A 5,607-nucleotide genomic window follows, 5' to 3' on the forward strand; every position below is an offset into this window, starting at 1 on the left:
CAGCCAGGAATGCTGAACCCCTCGTGCAGGAGGGAATTCCACCAGCCCAGCCCCTGCCTCTGGAAAGGGAAGATCCGGGAGCTGCCCAGCCGGGAAGAAAAGGAGGAAAGACTGGAAGTAACCGGGGCTGCAAAGGTGGAAGGAATGAGAGGCCCAGGATGCTCTGAAGGGATATTCCAGGAGTCTTCCCCATCCAGGGGGGTTCAGTCCCCTCCCCTCTCCCCCCACAGCCCGTGTCTCGCCACCAAATTAAAAGCGTTGCCGCTCACAGCAATAATTCACCCCCCGTCTAATGCTCAACATTTTGTCAGGATTATCCCGATTAACCCAGAATTAATCCTGATCTCAATGTTAACAGGATTAGCGTTAAAATCGGATTAGTTCTTTAAACCGGACCCCTTGACTAAAGCACGGGGGCCTCCCTCCCCCCCTCCAGATGTGCGCGGCCCGCCCCCGGCAGCAGCCAGATGTGAGCGGGAGCTTCGCCGCCCTGGGATGGGCTACGGGGTTTGTCCCTGCGGCCAGAACCGCCGCGATCCCGACATCCAGCACCTGCCCGACCCTCCCGGGGGGTGGTGGCACTCGGATGTCGCGTTTCCGAGCTGAAAAACCCCCCCTTTGCCCCCCGGACGCGGCTCCGCGGGGACACGGGTGGCCGCTCGTCCCCTCTCTCTCTGCGTTTTCTCCCCTTCCCGCTGGCACCGACAGCCTTCGCCTGCCTGATGAATATTTAAAAGCCCGGATCCTCTGCAGCCTCATGAATATTGACGCCGCTGGTTGCCCAGCGCGATCCTTCACCCGGCAGCACCTGCCTGGCAGAGGGGACCAGGGTCGGACCAGGATACCCGCCCGGGAGAAGGAGGGATCCAAGGGATGTCCCCGCGGGTCCAGCCGTGATGAGATCTCTGCGTTCAGTCCACGAAACGCTCGTTTTCTCCCCAAAAACACAGGGGTGGAGCAGCCTCACCGCCCGCAGTGGGGCAGCAGAAGGTCCCGGTGCCCGGGAACCATGGGAACAGCTGCTCCATCCCTGGCAGGAGGCTGGAGCTGGGAACAACCCCGGCGAGGGGACACTGTGCCCACTCATCCTCATCCTCATCCTCATCCCACTCATCTCCCAGCGCCGGGTGCCACCTTGGCTCCCACGGGGAGGACAAGCATTAATCATTAACCTCCCAGCAAAGGCAGCCGGGTTTTCATTCCCGGGGTTGTTTTTCCCCGTGTCTCAAACAGGAATGTCCAGCCTGGAAGCCGTGGGGAGAGGAGCATCCTGCCGTGAGACCCTGGACACGTGGGGGACCAAATCCAGCAGCTCCCCCGAGGCTGAGGTGGTCTCAGGGCACGGGTTAGGGAGGGGAAGGTGGCAGGAGACACTTTTTGGGGTGAGGGGGCCAGTCCTGCCTCCATCCCTGGCACTCTGACCCCCACCCACCCCCTCCCTGGCCGTGCTCAGTCCCTGCTCTGGCGCCACTGCCTCGTGTGACAGCAGCTTCCAAAAATAAGCAAATTACTGCATCCTTCAGGGACACTGGAGGATGGGAAGCAAAGCCAAGTGTGAGGAAGCAGCAGAGAGGGGACGGGGGGAGAAGGGACAAGCCCTTGCAGGGGATCAAGGGTTGCAGCACCACAGAGGGGACCTGCTACGGGCTGGAAAGCAGAAGGGACACGGGGCAACAGCATCAGGGACTTCAGGGTGGCAGGTGACAAGGCTCAGCTCCCTGGAATCTGAGGCAGGATTTGCTGGAGCAGCTGTGGACAGGGAGGGCGGGCGCTGGGAAACCTGTGCCAGAGCCTCTCGGGGAAAAGGCTGGGAAGGGCCGGTTGGAAGTGCAAAAAAAACCCCAAAGCCGACAACTTCAGCAGGATCAGCTGTAGGGAAACAGCCTCAAATCCAGGATTCCAGCCCAGCCACCGCTGCAGGTTGTGCTGCTGCATCTCCCCTGGGTGACCTGGCGAGTCCCACCGCGCCTCAGCCTCCCCATTCCCACGCCAGGGATGCTCCTGTCATTCCCAACAACCTGATCCAGCGGGTTGTATCCCTGCCCACGGCACGGGGGTTGGAACGGGATGGTCTTTAAGCTCCCTCCCGACCCAAACCACGCTGTGATTCCACGACAATAAACATCCACAACACCCAATAAACATCCACAACACCCAGGATCGATGGAAAACCGAGCGCCGGGGGAGGAGCTCCCACGGCAGGTCAGAAAACCAGAAAAAGCCCCAAAAGCAGAGCGAGCAGGGGGGAGCAGGAGCCCAGCAGCCTCTCCCCGCTCCTGGCCCACCCCACAGCCCCCCTTCCCAGCGGGAATAACCCATCCCTGAGCGGAGCAGGGCCCCGGGAGGGCGCGGGGAGGGGGCTGGTGCGGGAGCAGCGGGATTACAGGAGCTAAGCCTGCCTGCTATTTGCTCATCTCCTGCGAGTAAATACCGCTGCCTGCCTGTAATTCCGGCCGGGAAAAACACCGGTGAGATGGAAATGGTTTCCCAGAAGGAAGCCCCGTGCCTTGGAGGGGGACGTGGAGCCATAACCAGCCACCCAGTGCTGCTGGAGCAGGAGCCAGGCACGAGCTCCACGCGGGTGATGTGGCCCCAGACACTTGTTTTAAAGACAAATGTGTCCTGTGTGTCCCTCTCTCCCCGTTCTCCCTCCCACATCCCAGTCGTTTTTCCCTCCCTGGCTTTTGCTGTGATGTGCCTTTGATGTTCCTTTAAAGTCCTGGCACCAAAGGAGCTCTGCCGAGGCTCTGCCTTTGGATCTTCCCGTTCCTCCTCCATCCCACCAGGAGCCAGCCCACCCCCTGCATCAGCACAGCGGGAGCCCCCCGCCCTCCGTGCTGCCTCAACTCTTTCCACAGTGGTTCCCCTGCGGGATTTTTCCCCTTGGATGTGCCCCTGGACCTCCCAAGCCCTGCAAGCCACAGGGGCTGAGACGCCCCTCTGACACCCAGCACATGGCAGGGATGGTGGCTGGGAGCCGGGATGGGATTCAGGGGATGGAAATGCTGGGAGAGGGACACCAGGTTGGCCTGGTCAGGGGATTTGGGAACACCAGGCTCTCCTGGCCAGGGGATTGGGAATGTGCCTGGGCACTCGGGGACTGGCAGGAGCGTGACACTGGCCATGGAGCAGCTGGATCGATGGCTCCCTGTGAGCACAGCCCGTCGGGAAGGGACAGCCGGGAGCTGAACAGGGCTGGAAGTGAGGGCAGGAATGCCAGGGATGTGCTGGGGCAGGAGGAGGGAGCGTGGCAGAGGCTGGGACGGGATCTGTGGGCACAAGGGGTGCGTGGGATGGAACTCCCGGGGACAGTGGGATGTCCTGGACCCTCCTCTGCAACGACAGCACTGCCACCAACACACAGGAGGATCTGGGACTCACAAACACAGCAGTGCAGGGACCCCCTTCCCCAAATCCCAGGCCCCAAAGCTCAGCCAGCACCTGCCACCACCTGTCCCCAGGCAGGGGGGGGTCCAAGGGAGGGGGGACAACAGCAGCAGCAACACACCACATCCCTGGGTGTCCCTGGGAATCCAGCACAGCCCTTCCCACCACCCGATCCCCTCCATCCCCCACCAGCTGCAGGTCTGGCTGCAGCCCCCCCTCTGAGGCCAAGAGATGGAGGAGGGCTGGCTCTGCACCCCCAGCAGCAGAGGCTGGCAGCTGGACACAGCCAGGGACCCCAAAGGGTCGTGAAAGTTTGATTTTGGGGGGGTGGGAGGCCGAGCCTGCAGCCACAGGGGACACAGGGGACACGGCAGTGGCCTCGAGGAAGCCCCCAGCACCTGCCTGCTGGGATCAGCCTCCCCGCAGGGCTCTGCCCCTGACAAGCCAGCCCCAGCTGCCTCTGCCTCATGCCCCACTTGGTAGCGGGGTCAGGCAGCTGGGGCTGGGAAGAGGAGGGGGATTTAACCCATAACACATTCCCACAGCCCGGGGAGAGCCGGGAAGGTGCTCCCGTTGCAACCAAAGCACTCCCAGCGCTGGGTGGAAAAATGTGTGATCAGAGAAAACTCATCCCCGTGGCTGCAACCCCCCGGCTGCTGCTGAGGAGGAACCTTGTGGGGCGGGGGACCCCCAAACCTCGTGCCCGTTTCATTTCTTAGCCACAAAAAAACAGTAAAAAACATATGAAAATCGAGGCTTTTGTGCCTTTCCCACTCCCAGCCCCAGGAATGCCCCTGAGAACCCAGACAGCTGAACATTCAGGGAGCTGCCGCTCACACACACACCCGTTTTTTACGCTGCAAACACTCCAGGAATGAAAACTCGGGACAAGTGCCCACATTCCGCGTTTCCCGACTCTCCCCCGCTCCCCTCGCTGCCGACCGCGGGAAAGCCCCTGGGATTGTCCACGGGGGAGAGCAAAACCCATCCCGGGGGACAACAACAACGCCAAGGTCATCCCGCAACAGGGGCCGACCTTGAAGCGTTGCCACAGCATCCCTGGGCGAGGAGGAGGAGGAGGAGGAGGAGGAGGAGGGGATGGAGGCAGGGGCGCTGCGGGGACATGCGTAGTTCACCCCGCACACAATGGCCCGACTGTTTGCGAGGTGCTGGCAGGAGCCGGAGGGCAGGGACAGCCCCCGGGAGTTGCCAGGAGGCTCCCGACAGCCCGGGAGAGGCGGGTCGGGGCACAGAGATCCCGGTGCAATAAAAGCAAAAAAGCAGGAATTCTTCCCTCCGTTCCTCCCCGCAGCCCGAGGGTGGGGACAGGGATGCCCCTTCCCCTCCCGGACACCTCCAGCCGAGCCAAACAACTTCGTTTTCTGCCCCAGAGATCCCCCAACGCGGAACACGAGCCCGTTCCTCCTCCCTCGTTCCTCCTCCCTCTCCATCAATCCCGCGAAGTGCTGGCGCAGCATCTCCCGTCCCGAGATTCCCGAGCTCACCTGGCGCCCGCCAGCCTGGGATCAGACGGGATTTGTGGGGAATGAGGGGTTTGGGAGAGGGAAGAGCTGCTGGGCATCAGGGAAGTGAAGGAGACACGGTGTGATGGGAAAGGTGGCAGGTCCCAGAGCTCGGCAGGGTCACCACGGGAGGGACAAGCTCAGCTCCACAGCTCGAGGAGGAGGAGGAGGGAGAGGAGGAGGACAAGGAAGAGGCTGGAAACCAGAGCAACCTTTGTATCTCTGCCTGGGAGCAGCCACCAGGATGGAGCTCCTCAGGTTGGCTTCCGACCCCACCCAAAACACGCTTTATTCCATCCTTTTCCCAGAATTCAGGTCTGTGCTGAAATGGAATAACTCCAAAGCAGCAGGATTGGACCGTGGGGTGTGCCCTGAGAATGAGGGCAGGCCACAGACTCGTCCTGCTCAGAGACCAGGTTTGTATCTGCACAACTCAGCCCAAAACTATAAATCCTTCTCACGAGCTTAAACCACTGCTGAGCTGGGAACAAACTCCTTTGGCCCAGGAATCCTCAACAAACTCCTTGGGTCCAGGAATCCTCCACAAACTCCTTGGGCCCAGGAATCCTCCACAAAACTCCTTTGGCCCAGGAATTCTCCACAAAACTCCTTTGGCCCAGGAATCCTACACAAACTCCTTTGGCCCAGGAATCCTCCACAAAACTCCTTTGGCCCAGGAATCCTCCACAAACTCCTT

General features: G+C 61.3%; 1 protein-coding gene across 1 annotated transcript in view; it reads right to left on the bottom strand.

The window, feature by feature from the left end:
* LOC113961641 (SRC kinase signaling inhibitor 1-like) overlaps positions 1-5,607 on the bottom strand; it is a 20,560-nt gene that overhangs the window by 14,745 nt on the left and 208 nt on the right.

Source organism: Neopelma chrysocephalum, unplaced genomic scaffold (assembly GCF_003984885.1).
Source record: "Neopelma chrysocephalum unplaced genomic scaffold, ASM398488v2 Primary Assembly neopelma1_97373, whole genome shotgun sequence".
NCBI classification, from domain to species: Eukaryota; Metazoa; Chordata; class Aves; order Passeriformes; family Pipridae; genus Neopelma; species Neopelma chrysocephalum.